At 43.8% G+C, this 14,625-nt stretch overlaps 1 protein-coding gene across 1 annotated transcript in view; it reads left to right on the top strand.

The window, feature by feature from the left end:
- UXT (ubiquitously expressed prefoldin like chaperone) overlaps positions 1 to 14,625 on the top strand; it is a 576,931-nt gene that overhangs the window by 275,755 nt on the left and 286,551 nt on the right. The gene's annotated exons all lie outside the window — the stretch shown is intronic.

Genomic DNA, 14,625 nt, shown 5'->3' on the forward strand with positions numbered 1-14,625 from the left:
TGATGTTTTCATGGAATCCAGTCTTACTCATGATACTTTACCACCAGCTCCTAGAAAGCCTGACAGGTACTACAAGGGTACCAGACTCTCACAAATTTCTCTTTAAGAATCCCACTGCGAATCCAGAGACCATTTCCCAGGGACCTAAAGGTATTCAGGCTACTACAGCCAAAAATCCTACCCCTTCTGACAGGAATTGGAGGGCTTTGGACAGATGGGGCAAGAAGGTATATACCTCTTCAACTCTTGCCATCACGGCTTTAAATTGCCAGTTTCACATGTTGAAGTATCAGCAGCATATTATGGAACTACTTAAACAAAAAATGTTGCTTTCAGATTTTGCAGAAAATGAAGATTTACAAGAGTTAATGCATTCTGCAGACCAAGTCAGTAAACATACTTTGCAGTGTGGTTTTGATGCCTTAGAAGCATCTTGCAGGGCTGCTGTCACTGGGTCTGTAGTGAGAAGGCATGCCTGGCTGAAGGAACAAATCTTGTTAGACCATGTCAAAGCAAAATTACTAGATGCTCCATTAAACCAGGAACGTTTGTTTGGCACAAAAGCAGAAGAGGTTCTTAAAAAGATGGAAGAAAAAGCTAAATCTATACAAACTGTTAAAGATTTCTTACAGGTACAGCCACCTAGATTCAGTAGGCATTGGCCTTCAAAAAACTGGTCCTTTCCAGTCCCTAGAACAAAAAAACTTATTGAGAAAACCACTTTATGACACAACGACAAAGCTTTCAGGTAAAAACCCTTCTTCAGTGCATAACATGCACTGAAGAAGGGTTTTTACCTGAAAGCTTTGTCGTTGTATCATAAAGTGGTTTTCTCAATAAGGTTTTTTGTTCTTGTATATTTATTTACAGCTTGTTTTATTTACCTTTCCAGTCCCTACCAGGTCTTCTCAGCCCAAACCTAGGGGCAACAGACCACCAAGGCTACAGTCTCTGGGTACACAGAGATCTAAACAATGGAGTGCTCCTCCCTCAAAAACAGGGAGTGGTAAGCCACCCCCTTATGGAAAAAATTCATAGTGACTTGTCTATCATCCTTCCCAGCCATGCCCAAGTACTTGCACCCATAGGAGGAAAACTCGCCCTGCATGCAAAAACTGAATGTTCATTACCCAGAACCGATGGGTCCTAAACATTGTATCCCAGGGATACATATTCTACTTCCACTCACTGCCAACCCCAAGCGGGTTGCCAGACCTTCCTCCAAACCAGTGGGCAGAGGCTCAAAAGCAAGTACTTTCTCTTCTCAGTATCCGGGCTGTTCAACCTGCTGGAATAGAGCAGAGGACAGGGTTTCTACTCCAGACTGTTCCTGGTGCCCAGAAAAGAAGGCTCTTGGTGCCCTATCCTGGACCTGTCCATTCTCAGCACCTTCCTGGTGGTCCCAAAATTCAAAAATGCTTACACTACATCATCTGCTTCCTATGCTAGTGAAGGACTCCTGGCTAGTCACCCTAGACCTTAAAAGAAGCTTATCTGCACAGCTCCATAACGGAATCTTGCAGGAAATGTCTACATTTCAGGGCAGGCTTTATGCACTATCAGATGTTCATGTTTCACTGTTGCAGTCATCACATTTGGGTTATCTGCCTGAAGGTAGCCCTCAGCCGGCCTGAATACCAGAGTCTTCGGATTTCTGCCTCGGATGCTGTCGGTTCTTCCTTGATGTCAGGTCGTCAGGGATATAAAACATGCAGCCGACGCCATTACATCAGTCTTTCTTGCTGTGCAGTGCCTGAAGCACAAGCAGTTCGCAAGTGCCAGTAGGCCGACTCCTGAAATGTTCGTTTTCGAGTTTCAGACACAAAGTCTTCAAAAAAGATAATTACTCCTTTGGGGGATCCTTTTTCTTGCTCTAACCAATGTCAGTAAAAGTTAACAATTGTCTTACCTGTGGAAAGCACATACCTCATAGAGATTTTCATTCTTACTGCATCCCCTGTTTGGGCCCAGACCACGACGTCTCTCGCTGTCGGTTTTGTGCCTTGTTCAATGCCCGAACTATTCGTCGTCGGGCTATTTTTGCAGCCAATTACTTTTGTACTCTATCTGTGTACTCCGAAATGGCTTCGTTAAGCCATCCGACTACCGATCTTCCAAAAAAATAAGGATAATGTCGAATGTGAATAAGCGACAGACCTCATAGATCCAAAACTGCCGACAACGCTTCCGTTAAGCTAGTCGCCAGTTCGCTGGTACTCTGTGAGGAGCTTTCGCAGCCCCTGATACCCGCTACTTCAGATTCGCAGGCCTCTACTGAGACCCATTCGGAGTCTGGTATGCCACGAGATGCTTCTTCGACTATGGGACCTGCGGATGTCTCTACCTTGGATGGGTCCGGAGCCGCTGTGCAGGCACTGGCTTCTGAGAGTGTATTCAAGCCTACAGACATTCATTCGCACTACGTCTAGAAAACCGACGACCAAACCGTAGGCTCAGGCCCATATGCCTCAAAAACAAATGCTTAGAATGGCTGAAGCCCTTATTATCTTAATTAGGGGAAGCCAGCCTTCCCCCTCTAAGAGACCTAGAACTGATTTTCTTTCTGATTCTTCTTATCAGGAATCTGATATTTCTGCTCCTTCTGATTACCAGGACGTGCCCTTATCTACTTAAGAGGAGTCTGAAGCAGAGGATTCCATTCCCTCTGCTTCCCCTCCAGAAGATTTTTCTTTTGGTGAAACCTTGCATACTATTAGGGAGCATTTCCGCTGGGAAAGCCAGGATTACTCAGAGTCCAAAAAGAGACTTGGGGAATTCTTACTCCTACCTCAACACAGGCCTTTAGCTGTCCCTCCTGTTCTGGACATTGTAGATGATGCTTTCTTGGAATCTAGCCTTACCCCAGACACTTTACCTCCAGCTCCCAGAAAACCTGACAAGTACTACAGAGTACCTGACTCTCACAAGTTCCTCTTCAAGAATCCTGCGGATCCAGAGACCATTTCCCCAAGGACCAAAAGGCATTAAGGCTACTGCTGCCAAAAATCCTACCCCTTCCAATAGAGATTCTCGAGCCTTGGATAGATGGGATAAGCAGGTATACACTTCTGCTACTTTGACCATTAGGGCTTTAAATTTCCAGTTTCATATGTTAAAAGTATCAGCAGCATGTTATGGGACTACTTAGACAGAAAATGATGTTAACTCCTGACTGTGCTGAACACAAAGAATTGCAAGATTTAATGCCTTCTGCAGAACAAGTTGGTAAACATACTTTGCAATGTGGTTTTGACACTTTAGAAGCATCTTGCAGGGCTGCTGTCACTGGGTCTGTACTTAGAAGGCATGCTTGGCTTAAGGAACAAAACTTGCCAGATCATGTTAAAGCTAAATTACTGGATGCTCCCTTAAACCAAGACCGCCTTTTTGGCAGCAAAGCAGAAGTCCTCAAAAGGATGGAGGAAAAAGCTAAATTTATGCAAACTGTTAAAGATTTCCTACAAGTACAGCCTCCCAGATTCAGTAGGCATTAGCCTTCAAAGAATTGGTCCTTTCTAGTACCTTCCAGGCCTTCTCAGTCCAAACCCAGGAACAGCAGACCACCTAGGCTACAGTCTCAGACTACGCACAGATCTAAGCAGTGGGGAGCTCCCACTTCCAAAGCAGGGAGTAGTAAGCCACCCCCCTACGGAACAATGGCACAATGACTTAACCTTAAACCTTCCAAGCCCTGCTCAACTACCTGCTCCCTTAGGAGGAAAGCTCGCCCTGCATGCAAAAAACTGGGAACTCACCCAGGACAAATGAGTTTTGAACAGTTTCCCAAGGATACAGATTCCACTTCCACACACTACCAACCCCAAATGGTTGGCCAGACCTACCCCCAAATCAATGAGCAGAGGCCCAACAGCAGGTTCTCTCTCTTCTCAGTATCAGGGCTATTCAACCAGTCCCAGCAGAACAAAGGGGACAAGGTTTTTATTCAAGACTTTTTTCTGGTACGCAGAAAAGACAACAACTGACGTCCTTTCCTGGACCTGTCTATTCTCAACACATTTCTGGTGGTTCCAAAATTCAGAATGTTAACTCTTCAACAGCTTCTTCCTATGCTCGCCAAGGATACCTGGCTGGCAACCCTAGACTTAAAGCAAGCTTACCTGCACATCCCAATAAGAGGATCCTGCAGGCAATACCTACCTTTCAGGGCGGGCTCCATGCACTTTGTTCTCTGCACTTCCCTTTGGCTTATCTACTGCGCCCATGGTGTTCACAAAGTGTCTAGCTCCAGCCATTGCATTTTGCAGGCAGAGAAATTTTCAGATTTACCCATACTTGGACGATTGTCTGATTCAGGCAGAAAGCCAGGCCTTGCTATTACAACACCTGGCATTCATAAAGAAACTTCTAACCTCACTGGGGTATACCATCAACAAAAAGAAATCTCACCAAGTACCCTGCCAACAGATTGTATTCCTGGGAGCAAGCTTGACCACAACTTCCCAGATTGCATTCCTCACTCCGGAGAAACAAGTTTATTTGATAACCTACTTCAAACTATTTGCCACAAAACCCCTGATATCTGCAATGAAAATACTGCAAGCTCTGTGGTTCATGGCCTCTTGCATTCTACTAATTCCATATGCAAAACTGCATATGAGGAAACTCCAATGGTATCTAAAAAGCCTACTGTGTCAACATTCTCAGGACCTGGAAACAATGATTTCTATCATTCCTTGTGTAAAGACAGAGTTCCACTGGTGGGCCGAGGCCTGCTACCACAACAAGGGACTCCCTTTCACTCTACCCCCTACCACCCAAACCCTAACAACAGATGCATCAGACTATGCATGGGGGGCTCACATGGCAGGGCAGTGCATTCAGGGCAAATGGAACCCGAGACAGATGCACCTAAATATCAATCAAAAATAAATGTTAGTTATACAGAATGCTCTGACAGCCTTCAAAGACTGTCTTCTTCCAGGACAACTATTGGTAAAGACAGACAACACCACAGTTATGTGGTACATAAACAAGCAGGGGGGGAACCCAATCGTACCCTGTCTGCAGACTAGCCATGGCTCTGTGGGACACAGCCTTAAGCTACCAAGTACACCTACAAGCACAATTCTGCCAGGCAAACTAAATTCACTTTCAGACGACTTAAGCAGAAATCTCATGGACCCACATGAATGGAAACTATAACCCAAAATATTCAACCTCTTAAGGAATAAATTGGGGACTCCAGAGGTAGACCTGCTTGCCTCCCCTCAGAACTACCAATTGAACAAATTCTGCACAAGAACTCCACACAGTCAAGCTTGGAAAGTGGATGCCCTGTCATTTACCTGGGAAAGTCTCTTGGTTCGTGCCTTTCCCCCTCTGCCTCTCCTCTCAAAGGTTCTACTAAAGGTCAAACAGGACAAGCCAAGGACACAATATTGATTGCACCAGACTGGCCACGCCAGCACTGGTACCCCCTCTTGCGCAGTATGACACTGCTACAACCATGGCACCTGCCTCAGACCCCTTCCCTGCTGTCCCAGCAGGCTGGCCAGATTCTGCACCCTCAGCTTCAAACCCTGAACCTTGCAGCCTGGCTAATTCCTGGAGCTCTCCTCTAACATCCCTCAGTAAGCAGGTACTGGATGTCATTCTGGAGGCAAGGAGGCCTAGTACTGGTTAATCCTATGCTGAAAAGTGGAAAAGATACTGTTCCTGGAGCCAGGCTCAGGGGATGGGCACAACGGTGCCCAGCTTACCTCATATTCTACAGTACTTAACAAAAATGCTCCACAAGGACCTATCCTTCTCGTCTATTAAAATTCATGCCTCTGCCATTTCAGCACATTATAATACTGAGCCACCCCTCCTCTTTCACCCCTTGCTAAAGCAATTCCTTAGAGGGGCCAAAAATTTTTAAGACCCCACAGGACATCTCCCACTCCAGCCTGGGACCTTAACTTTGTATTGGAAAAGCTCACTCTTCCCCACTTTGAGCCAGCTGCTACAGCAGAGTTGAAATTCCTTTCTTGGAAAACAGCCTTCCTTCTGGCCATCACTTCAGCAAGAAGAGTGTCTGAATTACAGGCCCTCATGGCAGTGAAAACCCTTCATTATCTTCCGTGCAGACAGGGTTTCCCTCAGGACTAATCCTTCCTTTATGCTCAAGGTGGTGTCTGCTGTGGCCCTAAATCAGTCCATTCATTTGCCTACTTTTTTCCCTAATCCACAAAACAAAGGGGAATGAATATTGCACTCTCTGGACATGCACAGATAACTTAGGCTTAGTCCTGTCCAAATAGAATCTATCAGAAAATCTGAACAGCTGCTAGTTAGCTTTGCTGCAGGGGCAAAGGGGAAGGCCATTTCAAAGCAAGCCATTTCCAAATGGATAGCCCATTGCATTACTTTCTGCTACAAGCACCATGGAAAACCTACCCTACATGGGATAAGATCACATTCCACTAGGGCTGCATCTACCTCTGCGGCATTTCTCAGAGGAGTCCCTACTAGGGACATCCTAGAAGCTGCTACCTGGAGCTCTGTACATACCTTCACCAAGCATTACCTCATGCCTATATTTTCTAAATCCAGAGCTGGTTTTGCCACTGCAGTCTTACAGGTATAATAGCTGGCCCTAATGCTCTTTGACTTCCTCTTCCCTTCCTTAGCTTTGGGAATTAACCCAAATGTGATGACTGCAATAGTGAAACATGAAGAACATATTACAGTTGTGTACACATACCATAAATGTAGATGTTTGAGTGTATTCACTGTTGCAGTCCTGGTTACCCTCCCTCCAGCATCCTGATTTCTCTTGGCTCTACCTTTCCTTCTTGTTGGTATATTTATTTTTTCTTGTGTATTTGCTTTGGGGGTTTACCATACCATTTAATTGCTTCCTATTGTGGAGGCACCTGACATCTGGGGCAAGAAAAACTGATGTAATGGCGTCGGCTGCATGTTTTATACCCCTGACGACCTGACGTCAAGGAAGAAGCGACAGCATCCGACGCAGAAATCCAAAGACTCTGGTACTCAGGCCAGCTGAGAGCTACCTGCAGGCAGATAACCCAAATGTGATGACTGCAACAGTGAATACACTCGAACATCTACATTTATGGTAAGTGTACACACCTGTACTTTCCCTGCACTTCCCTTTGGCTTATCTACTGCACCTAGGGTATTCACAAAGTGCCTGGCTCCAGCCATTGCATACTGCAGGCAATGAAAAATTCAAATTTATCCATGCTTGGGCGATTGCCTGATTCAGGCGGACAGTCAGGAAGTGCTACTTCGGCACCTGGCATTTGTAAAGAGACTTCTAACTTCTCTGGGGTACACCATCAACGAAAAGAAATCACATCTGGTGCCCAGCCAAAAGATTCTATTCCTGGGAGCAAGCTTGAACACAGCTTCCCAGATGGCATTCCTTACTCCAGAAAAGCAGGTTTATTTGACAAACTAATTCACACTAATGGCCACCCAAACCCAGCTATCTGCAAGAAAAATACTGCAAGCCCTAGGGTTCATGGCCTCATGTAGTCAATTAATTCCATATGCAAGACTGCATATGCGGAAACTTCAGTGGTACTTAAAAAGACTCTGGTGACAACATTCTCAGGATCTGGAAACAATTATTCCTATCATTCCTTGTCTAAGGGCAGAGTTCCTTTGGTGGGCAGAGGCTTGCAACCACAACAAGGGACTCCCTTTCACTCAACCCCTCGCCGCCCTAACCCTGACAACAGACGCATCAGACTATGCATGGAGGGCTCACATGGCTGGCAAATACATTCAAGGCAAATGGAGCTCAGGACAAATTCACCTACATATCAATCAAAAAGAAAGGTTAGCTGTACAGAATGCTCTGACAACCTTCAAATACCTTATCCTTCCAGGACAACTCTTGATAAAGGCAGACAACACCACAGTTATGTGGTACATAAATAAGCAGGGTGGAACTCTTTCCTACCCACTCTGCAGGCTAAACATGGCCCTGTGGAACACATGCTTGAACAACCAAGTGCACCTGCAAGCTCAATTCCTGCCAGGCAAACAAAATTCACTGGCAGATGACTTAAGCAGAAATCTACTGGACCCACACGAGTGCAAAACTGGAACCTAACTCATTAAAACTTCTAACCCACAGGTGGGGGGCACCAGCGGTGGACCTCTTTGCCTCCCTCCCAAACCCATCAACTGAGCAAATTTTGCACCAGAAATCCCTACAGCCAAGCATGGAAAGTCGATGCCCTATCCTTTACATGGGAAAACCTCTCAATTTATGCCTTTCCCCCTCTGCCCCTCCTCTCAAATGTACTACTCAAGATCAAACAGGACAAACCAAGGACAATCCTTATTGCACCGGACTGGCCCCGCCAGCACTGGTACCCACTCCTACGCAGTCTGGCAGCAGTGCCACCCTGGTACCTACATCAGACCCCCTCCCTGCTGTCCCAGTAGGAGGTACAGATTTTGCATCCTCAGCTGCAAACCCTGAACCTTGCAGCCTGACTTATTCCCTGAATACACCACCAGCAACCCTCAGCAAACAGGTGCTGGATGTCATCCTTGAGGCCAGAAGGCCTAGTACTAGGAAATCCTATTCAGAAAAATGGAAAAGATACTGTTCTTGGAACCAGTCTCAAGGAAAGGGCACAGCCATGCCAACCTTACCTCAAATCCTAGATTACCTAGCAGAGCTGCTCCACAAAGGCCTGTCCTTCTCTTCTATTAAGATTCATGCCTCAGCCATCTCGGCTCATTATAATACTATGCCACCACTCTTCTCTCACCCTCTGGTCAAAGGGTTCCTAAGAGGAGCTAACAATTTAAGACCCCCGAGGAGAGCTCCCACCCCTGCCTGGGACCTTAACTTTGTACCAGAGAAGCTCACACTTCCCCCTTTTAAGCCTGCTGCTACAGCACAGTTAAAATTCCTCTCTTGGAAAACAGCCTTACATCTAGCCATCACTTTAGTAAGAAGAGTGTTTGAGTTACAGGCACTAATGGCCGTGGAACCCTTTATTTTCCATGCTGACAGGGTTTCCCTCAGGACTAACCCATCTTTTATGCCCAAGGTAGTATCCAGTGTGGCTCTAAACCAATCCATCCATTTACCAACCTTTTTCCCTAAACATCAGAATAAAGGGGAAAGGATCCTGCACTCTTTGGACGTACACAGACAACTCCGGTTCTACCTTGACAGGACTAAGCCTTTCAGAAAATCTGACCAGCTGCAAGTCGGCTTTGCTACAGGGGCAGAGGGCAAGGCCATTTCAAAGCAAACCATTTCCAAATGGCTAGCACACTGCATCCATTTCTGCTACAAACACCATGGAAAACCTACCCCACAGGGGATCAGAACTCATTCCACTAAGGCTACCTCAACCTCTACAACATTTCTCAGGGGAGTCCCTACCAGGGACTGGAGTTCTGTACACACCTTCACCAAGAATTACCACTTACCTGTCTTTTCTAAATCCAGAGCTGGATTTGTCACAGCAGCCTTACAAGGCCTGCTTGCCAGCCCTAATGCTTCTTGACTACCTCCACCCTTCCTCAGCTTTGGGAATCAACCGAAGTTTGATGACTGCAACAGTGAAACATGAAGAACATAGTACAGTTGTGTGCACTTACCATAAATGTAGATGTTCGAGTGCATTCACTGTTGCAGTCCTGGTTACCCTCCCTCCAGGCCCCTGACTCTCTTCTATGCTTTCTTCCTATCCTCTTTTTGGCCTTATCTTATGGCTATGGTATTTACTTTTTACTGGAGGTGTTCCACACCATGTAATTGCTTCCTATTTTGGGGGCTCCTGACATCTGGGGCAAGAAAAACTGATGTAATGGCATCGGCTGCATGTTTTATACCCCTGATGACCTGACGTCATGGAAGAGGCAACAGCATCCAATGCAGAAATCCCAAGACTCTTGTATTCGGGCTGACTGAGGGCTACCTGCAGGCAGATAACCCAAGTGTGATGACTGCAACAGTGAATACACTCTAACATCTACATTTATTGTAAGTGTACACAACTGTACCCCCCCCCCCCTACAGAACAAGGTGGTTTAGGACTTTAGAGCTATACAGTTGAGGCTCATATGCATAGCACAAGCAGAAGCCTACTATTCAAAGTGGAAAGAAATTATATTGAAACATGGGTGGGGTAGTTTGGGATGCATACCTTTAAGTAAGCTGTAATAAGCATACAGCATATACAAACCAGCAGAAAGTATTTTGAGATCTAAGCTAAGATGGGAATGGAAGAAAGAGATATCAATAGAGTTGACTTTAAGTATGGGGCATAGACAGTAGGCAAAAGGGGGCTGGAATTTAGTGAAGAAAATTAGCAAAGAAACCAATGTATTGACAGCAAATAACTAAGAAGGGAAAAGTCATAGCGTGGGATGAAGGCAAGCAGAAATGTGGACTATGGGTTGGAAACTGCCTTCCCAAACAGGTATTTATAAGAGTATAGGCAACCCGAAAGGGTATGAGAATGTTAAATAAAAGACCAGCTCTGGCTGAGTTTATGCTTGAGTGTGTAACAGAAGCTGTGGTTGAAAAAGAGATACTTTAATAGAGCATATACAATGCATGCCCATGAACTAGAGGAATCGATCAGAAGAGGTTAGAAAAGACTGAAAATATGAATGGAATGGCAGTATACAAAGGAACAATGGTGAGATTTTTGGGTACTTTTCCGTTATCGGGGTAACACATTTGTAATGCGGCAGGTAGTGGTTGAAATCTTCGCATGGGTGCTGGGGTACCTTGAAAGCTGGTGTGAAAAGTAATTCTCTTTCCAAACTTCCAAGATTATCTGACAATGCTCAGAATTTTACTTCATGTGTTTGGCTTGTTACTCATGTTGTGATTTCTGTGGTGGATGCTTCTCAGAATCCTTGCAGAGCTGCTAGCCGTGAAGCGCTTCCCTTTCCGATTCTTGAAACAGCTGTTGTGTGTGAAGCATTTCTTTTTTTTTTTTTTTTTTTTTTTTTAAAGCGGCAGCTCCTGCTTTGAAAGGGTCGGTTTCACAAAGTTAATACCTTTTTATGAAGTAACGCATAAAACCACGACATTATGAATAAAATTACTATAACCATAAGGGAAAATTCAGGACATTTGCCTAAGAATATGTACAGTGCAGAAAGATTGCGGCTGCAAGCCTGTTCAACAGTATTTGTGTTCAGAGTGCTGTGGCAGCGGTAGAGCCGATGTTTGCAACCTCCCATATGCAAAATGTGTCATGAAAGGAATATGAAATGCCCCCTCCACCTAATGTAGAATAAATGGCCGAAATGTAAAAAAAACCTTAACTAAACTTCAATTAAGAAATTCGGACATATGAGAATACCTATTTATAGTACACACTTCTCATTGTAAATGTTGCCCCGATAACGGAAAAGTACCGATTTTTGTATGGCTCCCAAATATGCAACAAAGTCTAAGTTTATAATTTTTAAATAGAAGTGTTTGCATAGGTAGTTTTATGCAGGAAGATGGCACACATGCTTTTGAACTCACTGCTTTGGCAAAGTTAAAATTCTTGGCTTGGAAGACATTTCTGTTGATAGGTTCACTTCAATTGTGTGAATATGGGCAAGTGGCTTTATTCATAACCTAACACATTTGATCTTGGAGTTCTGCTGTGCACCACCCCATTTTTCTTCATATCTAAGGTGGCTGCTGTGACCAGTTTTAAGCATTTAGTTCATTTGATCACTTTTTCGTCTCAGTAATGTAACCAGAGACTTACCTGGAATGCATGTATGTATTAGACAGCTTACTATGAGGATAGAGCAAATCATGTAAGAAAATATGATCGGCTGTTTGCACCCTTTGTCTGGGGATTTGAAAGCCAAAAATGTTTACTAAGCAATTCCTTTACAGTTACCTTTTGAATTACATTGACTTTTAAATAAGTATTGCAGAACCGTGCAGGATTAGCCCTACAACTAATTCTAACTGAACTGTCTGTACTCGCAGCTTTTCTTTTATAATGCTTTCTTGGTTCACATTTAAGCAAATGCTGTTAAGATAATCTCAGAATACCTTTGCATTACTTTTATAATGTTTTTTTTTTTTTTTTGAGATGCATTGTTTTCTTTTCTTTTAAGGTACCAGTTTCCAAGCTGCAGTATTTCCTGTTTTTTTTGTTTTTGTTTTTTTTTTTTTGGAATATCTTGCCATAAGTTTGTCACTGAAAGAATAATACACAGAGGGAAGCAAAAAAAATCCATGGTTGATGCAGCATCATTGCAGCAAGAAAACAAAGAAAATGGAAAGATTTGGAGACTTGGAGTGGGGGGTGAAGAGGCTAGTTGTACAGGAGTCTGAGGCTTGTGTTTGAGAAGTATAGGTTATCCCATGATGTGATGTGAGGTTTATAGAAGGTTGAAAGCACTAGATGAAATTAGGAGACTGTAAGGAGCTGAACACCAGGAGGATGCTACAGTGAGAAGGAAAGAATGCACAGAAGCTTTGTAAAGCTATGACAAATATTTGGAGTTCGTGAAAGTAGATGAAGCACAAATGGCAAAGTGGAAGGTGAGCAGGGTGTGGGCATGGGAGAGCAGATTCCTTGATATGTAGGAAAGATTAGTATAAGGGTGCCACTTTGGGATCATAGCCATCAGCTGCCAAATGCATACTGTGCAGTGACAAATTTCCTGAGGCAGATTGAACAGTTGGCTTAATGAATTTCATATGTTTCTCTGAGGGAGAAAAAAATCGCTAAATTATTGTAGACTACAGAAGAGATCAACAGTCCTATGATAAAGCTTGATTATAATTCCATGAATGCATGCACCACAGCTGCCGCTACATGTATTGTTCTTGTGAGGCATGCCTGGTTGCGAGTCCATCTCTTTCCTAACAAGTGTGAGCTGCTAAATGCTGTTCTCCCCACAGGTCAGTATAACCTGTTTTGACCCCTTCCCAAGAGATCTTCAAAAAGCTGGAAGAGAAGGTAAAAATTGTGCAGTATGTTAAACAACTGTTTCATTCGTCCTTCCCCTTGGATGTTTTATAGAAGGGCTATAGATAAGTAATACAGGGAGCTCAAGAAGAAATAGCAGCCCGGAATGGAGAAAATGGTTCTATCATGACATGGTCTTCACAAGATGCATGGCTTGTGTGTTCGGGACTAAAAAGTTCTTCACAATCTCCCATTGTCTGGATAATTGTTTGTTTGATATAGCTCATTCCTGTAGATCAACTTCAAAAAATCCGTATGATTGATTAAAGCAAGGTATTGTTCCAGTGTATGGACTTCAGAAAGCCTTGAACCTTGCTCTTAAGTGCCTTTAGAAAATAAGAATCTCCTTGAGTGTAGAGAAATCTATCTTGTGCCCTGCTCATCAGAAAAAGTTCCTAGGGCCTGTCCTGGATATGTAAAACAGAAGGACCCCATATACAGCCATTTTTTTCTGTTAATCTATTACAGGCACCCCATTCAGGCAGGAGACTCTGTCATGGCTCTAGGTTATGTTTTTTCCATTATCATTGTCCCGTATTTTATATTATGTATGACAGAGGTTCAGGGATATTGAAATAATCTTTAGAGCCATCAGGAACAAACCATGGGACATCAGCTTTATTAGAGAGCCTAAGTATCGCACTTATATACAAAAGAGAAGCATATTAATAATACAGAAAGATTTTTAAAAATGGCAGATGTTGAAGTGAAGAAGCTGTGTTAAACTAATGCAAATGTCAGTGATATCCTTGTGGAAATAAACATTTTACTTTAATAGGTGGGTAAGTGGATGTCAGGTTACTACTTTTGAAATGGCTGGGACACTTTATAAGACAACGAATAACTCTCAATATTTTGTCTGAAGATGTGAGTATTTGACTAACAGAGCAGGAATATAACATTGCTGAAGAAATGGGCAAAACAGTGACCTCTATCAATGCAGCAGGACACAGCTGCACAAGAAGGAGGGGATACACAACACTAAATGAGTATGATGTAATCTGTGGGGGTGCTGTCTAAACCTTTGTAGTAGATTTCACAGGCAAAGAGAGAAGCCAGTGACTGGATGAAATATCAGAGTTTTGGAGTAAAATGTTACAACCAAAAGAGAGAGAGAGAGTGATAAGACACTTGAGATGTCCACAGCTGACAGTGTGGGAAAGAAAAGCCTCATGATGGAGCTAATATCCACTATTGTAGTGGTGGGTTGTCTTGAAACTATAGCTGCTGCAGATCATCACAGAAGCCTGCACCCTTTCCTGGTAGAGGGTAATGAAGGCCATTGCTAAGGATACTACATCATGCAACTATTGATAAGCCTGCAGTTGCTAGAGAGGAACATTGCTTGCTTGGTCATTCTTCTGCAGTTAAGGGTGTGGGAGATTCATCTTTTCAGGTGCCATTGGCCAGGGGCAGAGAAATGAGCAGGTTACTGTGTTTAATACTGTGACGTGTTCTAATAGGTAGTGGCTTTATAGTACCTTGTGTACATGCAGTTACATACAAGGAAGCCAGGAAGGAGATCTAGCCAATGCCCACATCTTTGATGGAAGCTCTTGATGTGGCTATGGAACCCAATAGCTGAACTGCAGTCTCTCCATCTGGAAATGCATCCTGTCATTTCCAGAAACAGATAACAGTAGCCCGCTGATGGAATTAAACAGTGTTAACCAGTACT

This window comes from Protopterus annectens, chromosome 8.part0, assembly GCF_019279795.1.
Source record: "Protopterus annectens isolate FY-2018-M chromosome 8.part0, PAN1.0, whole genome shotgun sequence".
NCBI classification, from domain to species: domain Eukaryota; kingdom Metazoa; phylum Chordata; order Ceratodontiformes; family Protopteridae; genus Protopterus; species Protopterus annectens.